The sequence below is a fragment of the Oncorhynchus keta genome, chromosome 8 (genome assembly GCF_023373465.1).
Source record: "Oncorhynchus keta strain PuntledgeMale-10-30-2019 chromosome 8, Oket_V2, whole genome shotgun sequence".
Taxonomy (NCBI): Eukaryota; Metazoa; Chordata; class Actinopteri; order Salmoniformes; family Salmonidae; genus Oncorhynchus; species Oncorhynchus keta.
The window spans coordinates 3466529-3487509 of NC_068428.1; the positions used below are offsets into that span (position 1 = coordinate 3466529).

Below are 20981 nucleotides of genomic sequence, written 5' to 3' on the forward strand. Positions count from 1 at the left end.
CCGACCCAATACACTGAGGCGCGTGTGCGGCTATTTGTTTGGTGGCGTGTGCTGCGCAAAGAGAGGCAGTGAAGATTTCAGGCACATTACCATACAGCTGTAGAATATAGAACCCCCTCCTCGCCATCACACTTTCATCTCCAGGCCTAGGTCAGGTCCTTATCAGTCATTCCAATTACCTTTCCAGTCACAAATTCGAGTAGGCCTAGCCTATTCAAGGCGAATTTCAGAAGGAAAAAAAACTGTTGACTTGTTGTGAGAAAAGCTGAATTTGATAATTCCTTGTCACTTAAAAAAAATATATATTTTTACTTAAAGAGAATATTTATTTTAGGATTCTGTTTTGTTTTCTCTGGGGTAGATGTAAATAGAAAACGCAAATCTGTCTCCCTCAAGTTAGTATGAAATGTTATGTTTATATGGTATCTATTAATTTATGGATATCCATAATCCATTTCATATGATACAGTATGTTACTAATTACGATTTGTATGATGTGTTACGAATTGCAATTACTACAATATGTTACCAATTTGCAATATGTATGACATTTTACAAATTCATTTTTTTTGTGGCTAAGTGGACATTATATAAGGGTTAAGGTTAGGCGTCAGGGTTAGCTAACATGCCAAATAGTTGTCCTTGATGTGATTTGAACACACAACCTTTGGGTTGCTAAACGTTCGCGTTATACACCCACCCATCCCCCCTGACAAACATCCCACATTCAAACCTGCACTTGATTCCATTTCCTGCTCAAAGTCCGCAAAGTGATCATGATATATTGCCAAGCACCATTTCTCCTTGAAAAACTACAAAACTACGCACGCACACAGGCACGCACCCAGATCGTATAGCTAAACATGTCCACACACACACACACACACACACACACACACACACACACACACACACACACACACACACACACACACACACACACACACACACACACACACACACACACACACACACACACACACACACACACACACACACACACACAGTTAGTGCTTCATCTAATAACCCCCAACGACAGCAGCAGCAACATGGTCAATCAATTATTTTACCGGTTCATGATGTGTTCAGTCAGCTCCAATAATGACATTGAGAGTGGCCTTATTCAGAGCCATGACAAGGTCCAGTGAAAAATCCAGATTTAATATGTGTTACAGAGCCTTATGACCACTGCAGGGTGGCTAAGCCATTGTCTCCTCCATAGAGCAGAAAAGCAGATTAGGGACCTGCATAAACAGATTAGACCCAGGGACAATGGCTCCTATATCTGGGGGTCGCTTGTGTTGAAACATCAGAAATGAGGTCACCCACACACAGATCTTCAAATTCTAGCCAACCAGGAAACACTGACAGGGGATAATATCTGAGAGAGCTGCCTACTTCAAGAGGCTGATTTATACAACTAATAAAGACAAGCATTGCTTTACGACTCCCTATACCATTCTTGTCTGTAAGCATTTGAAATGTAACTATATCTTTCCAGTGACCTGAACACCCCCACTTCCTCCCTCTCCTCTCTGTCATGTAAACAGCCCCAGCAGCTACCTGTAGAGGTCGTGAACCAGGTCTTCATCATACCGGGAACACAGGTGGTTGAGCAACAGCTCATGTTTTCCATAGAGACACGTGTAGTTGGACACTGGGAGAGGCTTCAGTGACAAACAAGTGATGGTCTCCACCATGTCATACTGGTTCAGGTGCAGGTGGAAGTAGTTGCCAGTCTCTAAGCATCTTTCAGCCCTGGGGAAAATAGGACGGATCAGATAGATTCCCGTGTTGCTGTTAACAGTACAACTTGTATGAGAACTTAAAAAAATGATCCCTATCCTTTTCATATCTCTTAAAAAAATGTTCCAATGATCAAAGTAATTGAGAGAGAAATCATAGATCTTACTTTGCAAAAGGAGCAGTCGAATTACGTCACAAAGAGAAATGCATAGCGATGTGGAAAAAAATAATTGAGCCCATGCACTTTCTAGTGAGCAATCTCTGGAGTGATGACGCTCAACAACGGACAAATTCAACTGACAAATCTGGGTTTGGCGAATGCCAGGAGAACGCTACCTACCCGAATGCATAGTACCAACTGTAAAGTTTGGTGGAGGAATAATGGTCTGGGGCTGTTTTTCATGGTTTGGGCAAGGCCCCTTAGTTCCAGTGAAAGGAAATCTTAACTCTACAGCATACAATGACATTCTAGATTATTCTGTGCTTCCAACTTTGTGGCAACAGTTTGGGGAAGGCCCTTCCCTGTTTCAGCATGACAATGCCCCCGTGCACAAAGCGAGGTCCATACAGGAATGGTTGAGTGGCTCAATGGAAGTCCCAGCAGCAATGTTCCAACTATCTAGTGGAAAGCCTTCCTAGAAGAGTGGAAGTTGTTATAGCAGCAAAGGGGGCCCAACTCCATATTAATGCCCATGATTTTGGAATGAGATGTTTGACGAGCAGGTGTCCACATACTTATGGGCATGTAGTGTACCTAATTAGTTTAATATTCCCAAAAGCAAATTGTAATAATTCATAATAATATTAGTATAATAATATAATATATACTATATAAGTATAATAATAAAACAAATAATAATACTGACAATAATAATAACTTGGAACTTAGTAACTTGATGAGCAATAAATAGTTACAGTATGCATTTTCAAATGAGCAGAATGTGTGGATGTGTGGATGACTACCACTGCGGAACAGAAAATGCTTTAGAATTAGCAGTGAAATGCCTGGTGAATGATATTGAATTTCTACCACTAAAAAAAATGTGAAAAGCTATTTCATTCATTCGAAAAAAGAGAAGTGATTGTATTGTAAACACACTGCTTGACATAACCTTGTTTACCATGTTGACTAACCTAATGCAGAATAGGTCAATGTTGTTTGATTATCAAACACAGTGTAATGACAAAGAACTGAGTAGCTCAGAGATTCCATTACCAGGGAACAATGGAACATTGCATAAAGATGTGGAATACCGTCTCCTGAACTGAGGTTGCATAACAGGGTAGACAATGTGCTAATGTGTGTTTTTCGATACATCAACACAGTGACAGAAAAAAGTACAATTAGTTCTAATCAGAATTATGACTCAATCAGGGCCTCGTATCCCAGAGCCTTTGTAGCATTAAGATAATCGTTAGAACCTTCTTACGATGTATCTTTAGTAGCTGAAACATTTCCTAGAGCCTTTGTTAGTAACGTGGCTCTTAAAAACGCTCATCTTGACCACTCATACAGCATCGTTAGATGTTTTCTTTTGCCCTTCCTCTTCACATTAGTCACAGATATCCTCTAAACATAGCCTAAACATCTTGATTCTATCCTTCTGACAGTGACTGCCGATAACTTACAATAACAAAAATACAAAGTTGCTAAAGTATTTGAAATTGTTACAAAAACAAAGTGAAGGATAAAATGATTCTTCAAATGAAAACTGAGATGTACATGAGAGGTACATGGGCCTATATCAGCTCTTTGAATCATATTGAAATCAATTCCATGTTCAATCAATTGAGTTCTATTTTGCGTCTAGGCTGTCTCTAATATTTCGCTCAATGTGTTCCATGATATGAGACAAATCAAACCGTCACATGCGCCGAATACATCAGATGTAGACCTTTCAGTGAAATGCTTACTTACAAGCCCTTTAACCAACAATGCAGTTTTAGGAAAAAACCTTTAAAAAAATAAGAAATAAGAATAACAAATTATTAAAGAGCAGCAGTAAATAACAATAGCGGGGCGATATACAGGGGGTACCGGTACAGAGTCAATGTGCAGGGGCACCGGTGTCGAGGTAATTGAGGTAATATGTACATGTAGGAAGAGTTATTAAAGTGACAATGCATAGATAATAAACAGAGAGTAGCAAATAGTCTGGGTAGCCATTTGATTAGCTGTTCAGGAGTCTTATGGATTGGGGGTAGAAGCTATTTAGGAGCCTCTTGGACCTAGACCTGGCGCTTCAGTACCACTTGCCGTGCGGTAGCAGAGAGAACAGTCTATGACTAGGGTGGCTGGCGTCTTTGACAATTTTTAGGGCCTTCCTCTGACACCGCCAGGTATAGAGGTCCTGGATGGCAGGAAGCTTGGCTCCCGCGATGTACTGGGCCGTACGCACTACCCTCAGTAGTGCCTTGCAGTCAGAGGCCGAGCAGTTGCCATACCAGGCAGTGATGCAACCCATCAGGATGCTCTCGATGGTGCAGCTGAAGAACCTTTTCAGGATCTGAGGACCCATGTCAAATATTTTCAGTCTCCTGAGGGGGAATAGGTTTTGTTGTGCCCTTTTCACGACTGTCTTGGTGTGCTTGGACCATATTAGTTTGTTGGTGATGTGGACACAGCTCTCCACCTGCTCCACTACAGCCCCGTCGATGAGAATGGGGGCGTGCTCGGCCCTCCTTTTCCTGTAGTCCACAATCATCTCCTTTGTCTTGATCACATTGAGGGAGAGGTTGTTGTCCTTGCACCACACGGTCAGGTCTTTGATCTCCTCCCTATAGGCTGTCTCATTGTTGTCGGTGATCAGGCCTACCACTGTTGTGTCATCAGCAAACTTAATGATGGTGTTGGAGTCGTGCCTGGCCGTGCAGTCATGAGTGAACAGGGAGTACAGGAGGGGGCTGAGCACGCACCCCTGAGGGGCCCCCGTGTTGAGGATCAGCATGGCGGATGTGCCGTTACCTACCCGTACCATGTGGGGGTGGCCCGTCAGGAAGTCCAGGATCCAGTTGCAGAGGGAGGTGTTTAGTCCCAGGGTCCTTAGCTTAGCTGTTGTCAATGAATAGCATTCTTACATAGGTGTTCCTTTTGTCCAGGTGTGAAAGGGCAGTGTGGAATGCAATAGAGATTGCATTATCTGTGAATCTGTTGGTGCGGTATGCAAATTGGAGTGGGTCTAAGGTTTCTGGGATAATGGTGTTGATGTCAAAACATTTCATGGCTACAGACATGAGTGCTACGGGTCGGTAGTCATACAGGCAGGTTACCTTTGTGTTCTTGGGCACAGGAACTATGGTGGTCTGCTTGAAATATGTTGGTATTACAGACTCAGACAGGGAGAGGTTGAAAATGTCAGTGAAGACACTTGCCAGTTGGTCAGTGCATGCTCAGAGTACACGTCCTGGTAATCCGTCAGGTCCTGCAGTCTTGTGAACGTTGACCTGTTTATAGATCTTACGTCAGCTGCGGAGATCGTGATCACACAGTCGTCCGGAACAGCTGATGCTCTCATGCATGTTTCAGTGTTACTAGCCTCGAAGTGAGCATAGAAGTTATTTAGCTCATTGGGTAGGCTCATTTCATTGGGCAGTTCTCACCTGTGCTTCCCTTTATAGTCTGTAATAGTTTTCAGGCCCTGCCACTTCTGACGAGTGTCAAAGCCAGTATAGTATAGAAATTAGGTAAAACTGATTTAAGTTTCCCTGCATTAGAATCCCCGGCCACTAGGAGAGCCGCTTCTGGATGAGCATTTTCCTGTTTGCTCATGGTGGTATACAGCTCATTGAGTGCGGTTTTAGTGTCAGTATCGAATTGTGGTGGTATGTAGACAGCTACGAAAAATATAGTAGAAAACTCTCTAGGTAGATAGTGTGGTCTACAGCTTATCGTGAGATACTCTACCTCATGCGAGCAAACCCTTGAGACTCCCTTAGATATCGTGCACCAGCTGTTGTTTACATAAATGCATAGTCCCCCGCCCCGTGTCTTGCCAGAGGCTGCTGTTCTGTCCAATCTGCTGTACTGTCCAACATGTGCCCAATCTGTGATTTAATGCATTATTTTTGGATAAGCATCATAAGGCACTTGTTGGACGGCAGCAGGCCTTAAATCTTGGCCTGTGTGTAGTTGGTGATGAGGCGGTCCAGGTCGGCTGGAGGGTTGATGGCCAGTTCCAGGGTGAGGTCGAAGAAGGGCAGCAGAATAGCAGCCAGCTCCTGGTCCACCTCCCTGGAGTTGAATCTGGAGTGTGACCACTGGTCTGAGTGGTAGTGCCGGGGAAACTTGGTCAGAGGCCCAACGGCACGGATGGTGGAGTCGCTGGTATGGAAGGTGGTGTCTATGACCAGTCGACCATCGTACACCAGACATGCATTTTTGTTGGACTTAAAGGCATCGTAGTCCACCCCACTGGAGGAGAGGTTCATGAAAACCCACAAGAAATCAAGGATGTGAACAGTTTTACTAAATTTGTATCAAAACCCTTTTCTACCAGCTATTTTACACTGCTCATAAGAGGATGAAATCGACAATGAAAATGGACAATAAGAAAACAACAATGATTGAAGCACTTTGGAGAAAAAAGACCACAAAACCACTTTTGTACAATCCATTTTAGAGATCTCTTCAACAATTCACTGAATCAAGTATAAGGTTACTGCACCCTAGTCAGAGCCCCTCTTTTCTCTCAGAGCTGTTGAGTTGGACTTAAAGAGCACTCCAGCCTGAGAGGTTGACTGTCACTGGTGAAGGACACAAAGGTGATTGACTCAGGGCGCTGTCCGTCATTCATCTTGGCCAGAAAGCAATTGTGGTGAACATGGACCCCACTTCTCCAAGGCCTTCTCCACCGTGTGGTTACTGAAGCAGGAGCTGGGGCTGCAGCTAGAGCCTTCATCAGTGGGCAAGTGGATACGACAGCCTTCAACACCCAGGCTTAACAGAATCCTCACACAGCTGTACACATCGATGGTGTCGCTGTGATGATGGTATTACCTGTCGCGCCAACATAAAAACTAGACATTCAAACAAAGAACAGAGATTGAATGAATAGTGAGCTTGATGCAATTTACAATCACAAAAAGAGGATTGATTGAAATCTATCACAGCCAACCAAATTACTCAGATGCTACGTGGATGGGGAAGTTCAGGTCACTTGGCAACAAGGGGGCAAGGCAACCAAACAAATACTGCCTAATCTTCCCCTTATCAGGGTGAGATGAGAGCAGCTATCCCAGTGACCTCTGAATTCTTACAGCTCAGCCTCTGTATGTAAGACATGCCTTGGTGATGAAAACACAATTATGCTAATAATGACAGCAAAAGGAGGATCTAAATGAGTTTAGCCTCAGTGAATGGGTTCTTTGATGCACAGGCTTCGGAAGTGACAGCTTTCTGCTCGAGGTAGGCATTCCTACCCTTGGGCGTATTATCCTAAATGGGAGGAACAACAATGGTTGCTTCCCAGTTGATTAGAGCTTGTGCGTGAATAAAGTGATTTATTTAAAATTACTTTTGTAGAAACAGAAAGCAGTTTATTGAAGGCCCTCACTGTTTTCCAGTTATTTTCTGTGCCCCTGTCCATGGTGCTGAAGTGGATAGCTACAGCAAAGCCACTGCATAGTACAATACTGCACTTTAAATGCATGCTATATTTCTATGATTTCTATTCATTATTATTCCTCCTTCCTCTTTCTTATTCTTCCATTCCTTTAATTTGTTTTGAGAGGGAATAAGGAACAAATAAAATACAATTTCCAAAACATTTTCATTCTGTCTATAACATTCAATTCGTAGTAACAGTAATTTGCATTTTGTAATGATATCCTCCATAATGAACAGATCCCCTAATTAGTGAATATAATAGGCTTAATCTGGATCACTGCACATCTCATATTCCTTCAGAGGAAAAATATTAATTCCACTTAATGACATCAGTCTTTTCATCAGCAGAAAACAGAAAACCTTTTCTCCGCCTACGTTCCAAATGGCACCCTATTCCCTTTATAGTGCACTACTTTTGACCAGGGCCCATAGGCTCTGGTCAAAAGTAGTGCACTATATAAGGAATAGATTACCATTTGGGACACAGCCTCTCAGAAATTAATGTCACCCTGTAAATGGAGAGAGATGGAGGAGGCAGACCTGGTTGAGAGAGATGAAAGATTTCCCCCTTCTCACTAATTACCGTTATTATTCATATCCTATCGAATAATGGCACATCAGTGGGAATTAATGTAAGGGGGTTATCATGCCTTTAGCACTTCCTACATACAGTACATACAGTGCATTCGGAAAGTATTCAGACGCCTTGACTTTTTACACATTTTGTTACGTTACAGCCTTATTCTAAAATTGATTACATTGTTTCTTTCCCTCATCAATCTACACACAATACTCCATAATGACAAAGCAAAAACAGGTTTTAGCAAATATATTAAAAGTAAAAACACTGAAATAGAACATTTACATATGTAGTCAGACACTTTACTCAGTACTTTGTTGAAGCACCTATGGCAGCGATTACAGCCTCAAGTCTTCTTGGGTATGACACGACAAGCTAGGTACACCGGTATTAGAGAAGTTTCTCCCATTCTTCTCTGCAGATCCTCTCAAGCTCTGTCAGGTTGGATGGGGAGCGTCGCTGCACAGCTATTTTAAGGTCTCTCCAGAGATGTTCGACCGGGTTCAAGTCCGAGCTCTGGCTGGGCCACTCAAGGACATTCAGAGACTTGTCCCGAGGCCCCTCTTGCATTGTCTTGGCTGTGTGCTTAGGATCGTTGTCCTGTTGGAAGGTGAACCTTCGCCCTAGTCTGAGGTTTTGAGCGCTCTGGAGCAGGTTTTCATCAAGAGTCTCTCTGTACTTTGCTCCGTTCATCAATCCTGACTAGTCTCCCCATCCCTGCCGCTGAAAAACAACCCCACAGCATGATGCTGTCACCACTATGCTTCACCGTAGGGATGGTGCCAGGTTTCCTCCAGACATGACGCTTGGCATTCAGGCCAAAGAGTTACATTTTGGTTTCATCAGACCAGAGAATCTTGTTTCTCATGGTCTGAGAGTCCTTTAGGTGTCTTTTGAAAAACTCCAAGCGGGCTGTCATGTGCCTTTTACTGAGGAGTGGCTTCCGTCTGGCCACTCTAACAGAAAGGCCTGATTGGTGGAGTGCTGCAGAGATGGTTGTCATTCTGGAACGTTCTCCCATCTCCACAGATGAACTCTGGAGCTTTGTCAGAGTGACCATTAGTTCTTGGTCACCTCCCTGACCAAGGCCCTTCTCCCCTGATTGCTCAGTGTGGCCAGGTGGCCAGCTCCAGGAAGAGTCTTGGTGGGCACAAACTTCTTCCATTTCAGAATGATGGAGGCCACTGTGTTCTTGGGGGACCTTCAATGCTGCAGAAATGTCTCGACACAATCCTGTCTCGGAGCTCTACGGACAATTTCTTTGACCTAAAAATGTATAAAAACCTGTTTTTACTTTTTCATTGTGGGTAGATTGTGTGTAGATTGAAGAGGACCATTTTTTATTTAATCCATTTTAGTATAAGACCGTAACGTAACAAACTGTGGAAAAAGTCAAGGGGTCTGAATATACTCAGGAGTTAGCCTGGTTACTAGTCTGTTTGTGCCACTCCTCAACATTTGCTTGGCATGACAAGGAGTGGCAAGGACTGGAATGTTGGCACAAACAGACTTGGTACCCAGGCTACATTCAAACCCTCCAGCTCTACAAAGTTCATCAGCAGCCACTGGTAGACTGTAGGTGGTTGTTGAGGGTGAAGAGGTCTATCTACAGCGGGGCTAGGAGCTGGCTGTTGGGAGGAAGTTGGCTTATGTCCGCACCAGTGGGACAGGGAACCTAGCAGGGATGAATCTAGAAATCCTCACAGCAATCATTCAACATTGTGCACGTAAAAAGAAAAAGCACAGTATGTCATCAGTACAGCATCAGGGCGTTAAGAAATTATGATGATTATGTCGAAATAACTTGCTCTACCTATAGAAACATAGGGCTCTATTTTCGTCCAAAAGCACATTAATTTTTTAGTCATGAAAAAGCTGCCGCTTTTGGCATTTTCCATCCAAACACCAGGTTTGGAAATGTACCTGTGTATCACCAGCTCACTTGAGCTGAGGTAGGAGGGGTGGCAATATTTGAGGTTTGTCCTTAAAAACAAGCACAAACGTGACAATTTCATGCAGTGCTAATGGGGAGTTTGAAGACCCACAAAAAGCAGGTCCTAACAGTAAAGCGGTTGATAATGGTATCATGGATTTTGAGAGCGGAAGCGAAGCCTATCCAGCCTTGACACACAGTGCCCATTGAAGGAATGATGTGGTGAATCTCATATTTAGAATCTCATATTTAGAATCTCACATTTAGAATCTCACATTTAGAATCTCACATTTAGAAACATAAAATAAGTATTTGTTTCCCCCCATTTAAATTTTTTTTTTTTTTTTTTTTTTTTTTTTTACAAATAAGGAAGCATAGCCTACCCTCATTTAAGGTTGGTTTAGCAGCATTGGTTTGTCTTTTTAACTTGTCCATTAGCTGAGTAGTCTATGAATAAAGGGGCTTTACTGAGAGGGCGTTGAAGTATTTTGGACATTTTTCCCCTTTTTTTATTATTCACAATTCACATAACTGCATTTTGCTTGTTGAAGTAGGCTATCCATCCCCATTTTCAGAGAGTGCCCCTCCTCTGATTACCAAAGACAAGCTCCTCCAAACTATTCAACCTATAATGCCACATCAATGGCAGACTTTTTTGAGAATCTGCCCTCACACATAGGCAATGATACAATTGACAGGAGCTAGTATTTCGATATAGACCTGTGAATGTATAGCAGAAATGTAGGCCTACAGTGCCGCGAGAGAAGTGGTATATGATATCGTGCTTCTGACCCAATCCTATTTAGAGATGTTGTTGTTTGTTTGAAAAACAGATTTGTTTTTCATCTAATTTGATTAAAAAACACTTATTATAAAGATTCACTGCCCATGGGTTTATAGACGGGTTGGTTGTTTAGTAACAAAACCGAAGCATGCTCAACTATCAGGCGGGGTTGGCTTAGACTGTTGACCGTCACGTAAACTATTTTGTCTCCAAACGTTTATTGAAAACAGAAATACATTTGCACCATGACCACTTGTTGCCTCTCCAATACATCATTTAAGTTGTTGGTTTTTCTAGATAGCTCATTTCTGCCATATTAGCGTTGACATGACAAGAGTCAGAAACACCTCAAAACAAGTCAATGATATCAATAACACGATACAACGCGCAGAAACGAGCCACCTACGATTCCCCACATGACAGCTTCTTGTCGTTGCTGCTAGTTATCTGACGGTTCAGAATCGCAACACCACGTGGCCTTCTGCCAAGCCGTCTAAGGTGAGAATGTGCATTGCTCGAATGCAATTCAATTTCGTCTGCTATTTCTGGAGAAGTGCAAATCCGATCTATGAGATGGTTCCATGAGGTTTATAAAAACATCACATTTGCCAGCAGTGTAATGTACAGTGGACATTCCCCATTTGTCTTTATATTGGATCTTTATCCAGCTTCTGAATAGATGGGATGTGCGTAAAACCCTCCGTAGTCTTAGTTGCCTTGTCTGTGTTACACGCCCACGGAGAGCAATTGTGGTGCCTGTAACTGTATTCAGACACAGCCTATTTAAAGCAAGTTCTTGTTTCGTCAGTAGCTTAGATAATTTCATCTTGATGATTGAATACTTTTGCCATGTCCCATGCCCAGGCGGCAGTTTACAGTAGGCCTAGCCCCTACGTCAGTGTGAATGCTATAGCCTATGTTTAACAAATGTATTTCCATATTGAAGCAATGCAATTAGATCAATGTAGACTACAGACATGTTCAACATGATCAAATACGGGGAAGGCTATTTAACGAACTAGGCTATAACGGACTAGCATTTGAATTGGAATTGATGACAATGGAATACATATAAAAAGGTAAATACACAACTTGAAGCAACCACATATTTAGCCATGGAGCACGTTCTGATTGGCCAGTCAGGGGCCAAGCCTTGACACATCCACAACTTATTCATCAAAATCTAGTCCTTTAGCGCCACCGCCAGCTATTGCGCTCATCATTACTGTACGGTTGTGAAAATAGTAAAAATATTTCTGACACACCCCTAAACCCTATAACGCTACCACCAGCGCTAATATTTAATATTACGTTTTTTTTTTAAATGGAGCAAAGCGTGCTTTTCACCTGACACTATTACATAGTAGACCAGAAGTGTCAAACATCCGGCCCGCGCGAGGGGGTCCAATTCAAACTTAATATACTTTAAAATAACTTAAACCAAATCAGAACAGTTTCTTGACAGTGTTCAGCTCACTAATAATCCCCTAAATGAAATATAGACAGTCAGGGAGCATATATATTGATATTAAGAGGACAATTTCTTTTGCCAATTTTCACAGCAAGGAAATGATCATTGCGGACCTCACTGAAGACCGAATGCGGCTTCCGAGGCAAAAAAAAATGGTCACCCCTGTAGTAGACCAGTGTGTCATATTTCCCTCTAACCTGGTACTGCTGGCCTGTATAGAAGATGAGGTGATCATAGGGCACCTTCCTTCCCCCAGACACCAGCACGTGCTTGACTGCCCTGTCGATGCCCACCATCTTGCCCGTCACCACGTTGATCCAGGAGCGGAGAGACAGATGGGTATTGTCCCTGTCACAGTAGCTATGGCTGTGGGTAGTGGACAGGGCGAGTGGAGTTAGTCTGGGTATTATACATTTGTAGTACAGGCCATTTCTGTGTCCATGAGATCAAAATGACTCCCAAGCTCTGATTTCCATTGACATTGATTACGACAGTCTTCCATGTAGACCTTGAATGACAGTAAGGTAAGCTGCAGGTATCTCATCTTGTGGACAGGAATCTCATCATTTCATTGGTGTAGTAGCCCGGGAAGCCTTGCGTGGAGATCAGAGTCATGTTATTGAACCTGCAGGTGTGGGCCTTGAGCAGGAAAGAAACACAACGATTTCTGGGAAGATGACCTTGCTTCTGACAACTCAGTGGCCTTCAGCCAGCCTAGGAATAATGCATAGATAGATTAACAATGTCCAGTGAATACGAGAACGTGTATTTTCTGAGAGAGGATGACCTCATCACACCTTAACACAAATGGTCTTGCCCTGATGAACCAATGGGTGTATATAAATGGGTGCAACAGTTATCTCAGAGTTCCTGTTCCATTTTGTAGTAGCGGAAAAATCGAAATACTAGCCATGCAGTACATTGGTTCAGGAGGAACAGAGGGAATCACAGAGATATGAGCTAAGGCTCTATCTGCAGTGTGCTGTTATTCTCTGAGAGCTGAGTGAGAGGGCGCAGATGCAACTGAATGCCTCCATCTAATGCCCTTATTGCATTTCATCTCCATCGGTATACATTAAAAATCCTTTATTTTCTAAGCCTCGTAGTAAAATCCCTTCCTTTGTTTAGTCTGCTTTTGTCCCCAGCTTGTAGTGTTCCTCTTATGCGTTTACTATTAGGAGTGTAAAAGGTCTCTTGTGATGTAAATGTCCTCCTTTGTTCCGTGCCAAATGGACATTATTCTCATTGGTAATACGACAGAGAAAGCCTCAATGGTGCTGAGTGAAAAGGAGATGTACACTGGGCTGAGCCATGTCATGTCAAGCTTTAGATCGCCTGCAAGTCTGCTGCCTGTCTCTTGGAGGGAAAGTGATAGATCTGGTCTAAGTTGCACATTTGTGAATGAAGAGGGGGGAAAAAACACCTTTTCATGCAACACAAACAGACGTGCCAACGCAATACTTATCACGACCCTTTAATGTCAACAGATTTTAACACTCGGTGTAGAATAAATAACTCAACCATGGTCTTTGTTCACAATGGCAGCCTAATCCAGTGTGTTCCTTTTCAGTCCGTCAACTTCGGTACCACGTACTATGTTCGCACTCTCGCGGCTTCGGTTGAAGGATCTACAGTCACGCCCGCCAAAGGTCAAGAAATTCCTCACCTCGCTGTGAGCCCCGCCTTCCACAGGTGAGAACAGTGAGGCTCGGATTCATTACTTTAATCACACCTCAGTGTGCACACTACTAAAACAAGCAATTGGAACACGAGACTGTTTTACGTTGCGCCAACTAAATTGTCCCTTAGTTGGCGTGCTCAGCCACTGGAAGTTGTGTGCTGAAGTTTGTAATGCTTCTCAAAAGTCTCCTAATAACAAACAATTAGTTATTCTCTGTAATTGATTGGCCTGGCTATAGCAATAAGTAAGATGGCTAACGTACCTGAAACGACGAGAGCTAACACGCCAGGTTTGTATTCGTATTTAACCCTTATTGTACGAGGTAAGATGACTGAGAACAAATTCTCATTTATAGAAATGACCTGGGGAATCGTTACAGGGGAGAGGAGGGGGGTGAATGAGCCAATTGTAAACTGGGGATGATTAACAACCATGTCCCAATCAATTCAAAGATACTCACGTTGATTGTCTTGTATGGCTCGGTGCATGCTCAGGCTGCCCTCGCTCAAATCAGTTTGTGTGCAAGACTAGGGGACGGCTGGCAATGTTCCCTTACTAGTCCGTGGCACAGGTTCTCTTCACAATAGTGTAACATTCTTTAGGGGGCTTTGTGTTTCCGGTAGTGACTTCCTCTCCCGCATGCATGTACCTCGTCCGAGTTGCGGGACGCAGAGATGGTTCCAATTCTCTGCTGCCATTGACTGGAACGAATTGAAAAAATCTCCCTCTTTAACTTTAAGCATCAGCTGTCAGAGCAGCTTAACGATCACTGTACCTGTACACAGCCCATCTGAAAATAGCACACCAACTACCTCATCCCCATATTATTACTTACCCTCTTGCTATTTTGCACCCCAGTATCACTACTTGCACATCATCTGCATATCTATCACTCCAGTGTTAATGCTAAATTGTAATTATTTCGCCTCTGTGGCGAAGTTCAAATCCCCGAGCTGACAAGATACTAATCTGTCGTTCTGCCCCTGAACAGGCAGTTAACCCCCTGTTCCTAGGCCATCATTGAAAATAAGAATTTGTTCATTAACTGACTTGCCTGGTTAAATAAAGGTAACACACTGTACATATATTGTGTTATTGACGGTACGTTTGTTTATGTGTGATGTTGTTTTTGCTTTATCTTGGTTTACCTGGTTAAATAAAGGTGAAATATATATAATTTTGAATAAAATAAATCAAAAATAACATCTGCTAGCATGCAGAACTCCCACTGAATGAAACTTACTAGCGTTCCCCTGGGAATATGGCAACCCCATTCCTATTTTCAATTCCTTGGAGTTTGAGAAAGTAGAGAGAGCAGGGCTTGCATGTTCCTCCGATGAGGAATCTGCGCTGCTCCACAAAAAAACATTGCTGCGATGACAGTTCCCCCACATTTTGTTATGTCAAACTGGGTGCTACATCAGCCATTGCCGGAGTCCTCGGTGTCCACGAGGGAGCCGGGGTTCATGCAGGGCTATACAATCTCACGGAAACACAACGCATGTTGGAAGCTTGTCTATGTTTAATGCTCCTCTCGTACCCCGCGTCCCATGCTGTTCACAGGGTTCAAAGTGTAAATCAATCTCCCCAGTGTGGGAGTAATAAGTTGGGGGATTCGCTCCCTATGGGGAGGGGGCATTATTGGGATTCATTGCTGATTCCTGCCTGTAGCTCACTATTCCCTATGAGGTGTCTAGTGATACAGGTTATGGGCCCTGTAGGTGATTGGTGGTTGGTAGCGAAGTCGAGGGAACAAGCAGGGTTGGACATGACAATGCTATTATCCAACACACAGTCTCTGGGATTCATATGAACCTCGAAATCGCCCAGTGCTGGGAGCCAGCTTGTTACCGGAATGCATCTTAACACCTAAAACGAGTGAGGCTCATTGTGACAGTAATGCCAATCGGGGACATCACTGATCACCGAAGCCCTTGTACCCAGAGTGGGCCGGGCTTTAGGCTAACCTTGGCACAATTTTAACAACCTCGAAGTTCCACAGTGTTCACGGGTGTCAAAAGTGTTGTCTTCGACATGTGAGTTTGATGGTTGCCAAGAGTGGTGGAAATGGAAGAAGAACCAATCTCTCCCAGGCCACAAAGTGGGGTCCTGTCCATTCAGATGACATCGGGAGGCTCGCTGTCTGCTCCGTCCAGTGGCGCGCATGTGCAGTGTCACCCTTGATCATGTGAACAGTGATGCCAGGGTACAGGCTACAATTTATTGTGTGTCTCCCACGCTTCTGGAGCGTCATCACGTTGACTATTCTTGAGGCCTCAGCGCCCGTTTTGAGTTAGTAAATATTCTCCTGTCTCCAGAAACAGGCAACACGTGTGGTTCCTATGTCGAAGATCTAGGACGCTGGTACAGCCAGTGTTTCCTGGTTCCAAAAATGGACGGAACATTGGGTCCCATTCTAGACCTACAGTACCAGTCAAAAGTTTGGACACACCTACTCATTCCAGGGTTTTTCCTTTAATTTACATTTTTTTACATTGTAGAATAATAGTGAAGACATCAAATCCATGAAATAACACATGGAATCATGTATGAACCAAAAACGTGTGAAACAAATCATTTGAGATTATTCAAAGTAGCAACCCTTTGCCTTGATGAAAGCTTTGCACACTCTTGGCATTCTAGCAACCAGCTTCATCTGGAATGCTTTTCCAACAGTCTTGAAGGAGTTCCCACATATGCTGAGCACTTGTTGGCTGCTTTTCCTTCACTCTGCGTTCTAACTCATCCCAAACCATCTCAGTTGGGTTAAGGTGACCGGAAACATGACCGAATACAAACAGTGTAGCTATTCCCTCCGCAAGGCAATCAAACAAGCTAAGCGTCAGTATAGAGACAAAGTAGAGTTGCAATTCAATGACTCAGATACAAGAGGTATGTGGCAGGGTCTACTACAGTCAATCACGGACTATAAAAAGAAAACCAGCCCCGACGCGGACCAGGATGTCTTGCTCCCAGACAGACTAAACAACTTCTTTGCTTGCTTTGAGGACAATACAGTTCCACTGACACTGCCCGCTACCAAAACCAGCGTGCTCTTCTTCACTGCAGCCGACGTGAGCAAAACATTTAAATGTGTCAACCCTCGCAAGGCTGCAGGCCCAGACGGCATCCCCAGCCGCGTACTCAGAGCATGCGCAGACCAGCTGGCTTGTGTTTACGGACATATTCAATCAATCCTTATCACAGTCTGCTGTCCCCACATGCTTCAACCATTTTTCATGTTGCCAAGAAAGCTAAGGTAACTGAGCTAAATGACTACCGCCCCGTAGCACTCACCCTGGGTCTCGACCCTACCCTGTGCAACTGGGTCCTGGACTTCCTGACGGGCCGCCTCCAGGTGGTGAGGGTAGGTAACAACATCTCCACCCCGCTGATCCTCAACACTGGGGCCCCACAAGGGTGCATTCTCAGCCCTCCCCTTTACTCCCTGTTCACCCACGACTGCGTGGCCATGCACGCCTCCAACTCAATCATCAAGTTTGCAGACGACAATACAGTGGTAGGCTTGATTACCAACAACGACGAGACGGCCTACAGGGAGGAGGTGAGGGCCCTCGGAGTGTGGTGTCAGGAACCTCACACTCAACAAAACAAAGGAGATGATTGTGGACTTCATGAAACAGCAGAGGGAGCACCCCCCTATCCACATCGATGGGACAGTAGTGGAGAGGGTAGAACGTTTTAAGTTCCTCTGCGTACACATCATGGACAAACTGAAATGGTCCAACCACACAGACAGCGTGGTGAAGAAGGTGCAGCAGCGCCTCTTCAACCTCAGGAGGCTGAAGAAATTCGGCTTTCGACTTTTACGACTTTTTCGACTTTTACAGATGCACAATCGAGAGCATCCTGTCGGGCTGTATCACCGCCTGGTACAGTAACTGCTCCGCCCATAACCGTAAGGCTCTCCAGAGGGTAGTGAGGTCTGCACAATGCATCACCGGGGCAAACTACCTGCCCTCCAGGACACTTACACCACCCGATGTCACAGGAAGGCCAAAAAGATCATCAAGGACAACAACCACCTGAGCCACTGCCTATTCACCCCGCTATCAACCAGAAGACGAGGTCAGTACAAGTGCATCAAAGCAGGAACCGAGAGACTGAAAAACAGCTTTTATCTCAAGGCCATCAGACTGTTAAACAGCCATCACTGACATAGAGTGGCTGCTGCCAACATACTGACTCAACTCCAGCCACTTTAATAATGGAAAAAATTATATAATACATGTATCACTAGCCACTTTAAACAATGCCACTTCATATGTTTACATACCCTACATTACTCATCTCATATTTATATACTGTACTCTATACCATCTACTGCATCTTGCCATCTTGGTGTAATGTATCACTAGCCACTTTAAACAATGCCACTTCATATAATTTTTACATACCCTACAATACTCATCTCATATATATATACTGTACTCTATACCATCTACTGGATCTTGCCATCTTGATGTAATGTATCACTAGCCACTTTAAACAATGACACTTTTATATGTTTACATACCCTACATTACTCATCTCATATGTACAGGTATATACTGTACTACTCTATACCATCCACTGCATCTTGCCTATGCTGTTCGGCCATCACTCATTCATATATTATTTTATGTACATATTCTTATTCATTCCTTTAGGTTAGATTACTCGTTGGATACTACTGCATTGTCGGAACTAGAAGCACAAGCATTTTGCTACACTCGCATTAACATCCGCTAACCGTGTGTATGTGTCAAATAAAATTTGATTTGATTTGAGGTCAGGTGATTGTGGAGGCCAGGTCATCTGATGCAGCACTCCATCACTCTCCTTGGTCAAATAGCCCTTACACAGACTGGAGGTGTGTTGGGTCATTGTCCTGCTGAAGAACAAAGGATAGTCCCACTTAGCGCAAACCAGATGGGATTGTGTATCGCTGCAGAGTACTGTGGTAGCCATTCTGGTTAAGGGTGCCTTGCAATCTCAATAAATCACAGAGAGTGTCACCAGCAAAGCACCCCCACACCCTCACACCTCCTCCATGCTTCACGGTGGGATCCACACATGCGGAGATTATGCGCTCATCTATTCTGCGTCTCACAAAGACGCAAATCAAATTTAGACTCCTCGGACCAAAGGACAGATTTCCACTGGTCTAATGACCTGATTCACGCAGTCTCCTCTGAACAGTTGATGTTGAGATGTGTCTGTTACTTAGCATTTATTTGGGCTGCAATTTCTGAGGCTGGTAACTCTAATGAACTTATCCTCTGCAGCAGAGGTAACTCTGGGTCTTCCTTTCCTGTAGCGGTCCTCATGAGAGCCTGTTTCATCATAGCGCTTGATGGTTTTTGCGACTGCACATCAAGAAACTTTTTCAAAGATCTTGACATTTTCTGCATTGACCGACCTTCATGACTTAAAGTAATGATGTATTGTCGTTTCTCTTTGCTTATTTGAGCTGTTTTTGCCATAATAGTATTTTACCAAATAGGGATATCTTACCTCTACCTTGTCACAACACAACTGATTGGCTCAAACGCATTAAGAAGGATTCCACAAATGAACTTTTAAAAACCTGTTAATTGAAATGCATTACAGGTGACTACTGCATGAAACTGGTTGAGAGAATGCCAATAGTGTGCAAAGCTGCCATCAAGGCAAAGGGTGACTACTTTGAAGAATCTCAAATATAAAATATATTTAGATTTGTTTAACACTTTTTTGGTTTCTACATAATTCCATATGCGTTATTTCATAGTTTCGATGTCTTCACTATTATTCTACAATGTAGAAAATAGTACAAATAAAGAAAAACCACGGAATGAGTAGGTGTGTCCAAACGTATGACTGGTACTGTACGTGCCCTCAGCAAGCAGCTGAGAGTGACTAGTGACGACGGGGGTCGAGGCTGCAAACAGCGGTACACACATCCATGCTACTGTCCTGTATTCAGTCTCCAGGCTTCATAGGAAACCAGAAAAAGAGCTGTCTGGCACAGTCTCACTGCATTCCGTTGACTCCCACATGTATCATGCTTTTCTATCCCAATGGAGGGTGTCCGGGCTCCGGTTCTGCTTAGCTACATTTCGGCTACATTTCAGCTGGGTTACTCAGTGCGTTTTCTCCAGTGCCTACACCTACTGGGAATGATGGCTTCTGTAATGGAAGTCGCTCCCATGGGGCTATTGTTGATGCGGCCCTTCCAGCTCTGAGTGCTAGCCACTCACTTGGACTCATCCCGCAGCCTAAGTCGGTCACTTCGGGTGACCCAGTGGTTGGGACCCTCTGCTATTGTTAGGGGCTTCCATGGGCTTAGTTGTATGGTGCAAAGTGATCACGACAGATGCGGTTTAGGTTTGAGGTTTAGGGTTTAGTGAGTGTTTTTTGTTCCAAACGCAATTATTTTAGTTTTAGAAATGTTTAGGGCCAACTTGTTCCTTGCCACCTACTCTGAAACGAACTGCAGCTATTTGCTGAGTGTTGCAGTCATTTCAGTCGCTGTAGTAGCCGACGTGTATAGTGTTGAGTCACCCGCTACATTGGATGTCAATGCTCCCTGTGTAGCCCACAGTGTGCTTATGGCTGGGACAGGGGAAAGTCACTAGGCAGCATTCGTGTGCGCAATACCCAGACCGCTGCATCTGGCCGGGACAAGTCTGGGGGGTCTGACATCGGCCATTTCATTTAATATCGATTTGGGTCGGGTTTGGGCGTGATTATATTTCCCCATAATATGTTTTACCCAAATTGACTGACTGAAAGGGAACGTAACGTTATGACTATAACTACTGTTTCCTGAAGGAGGGAAATAAGGTACAACATATCTTCGGCCCAACACTGCCCGTTCCTGAGCTCGGTGAAGAGCGGTATTTAATTGAAGGAAGGAATGAATCCGAGCCTCACGCTTATCACCTGTGGAAGGCGGGGCTTCCAGCGAGGCGCATTTTTCATTGGCCTTGACAGGCGTGATTGTAGATCCTTCAACCGAAGTTGCGAGGTTGCGACTCCCCCATAGTATGTTGTACATTGTTTCCTTTCTTCAGGGAACAGTAGTTACAGTCATAACATTACTTTTTCTGGTGAACAGAGAATAATCGGAGCTCATTTCAATCCAATTTTCCGTGTTAATCTGAGCCAGAAGGTGGGCTTAACTCCCAGCACTGAGG

The 20981-nt window shown here is 43.8% G+C and overlaps 1 pseudogene; it reads right to left on the reverse strand.

Moving 5' to 3' along the window:
- Positions 1-5853: 5853 nt before the first annotated feature.
- LOC118386571 (cilia- and flagella-associated protein 61-like) overlaps positions 5854-20981 on the reverse strand; it is a 28878-nt pseudogene continuing 13750 nt past the window's right edge.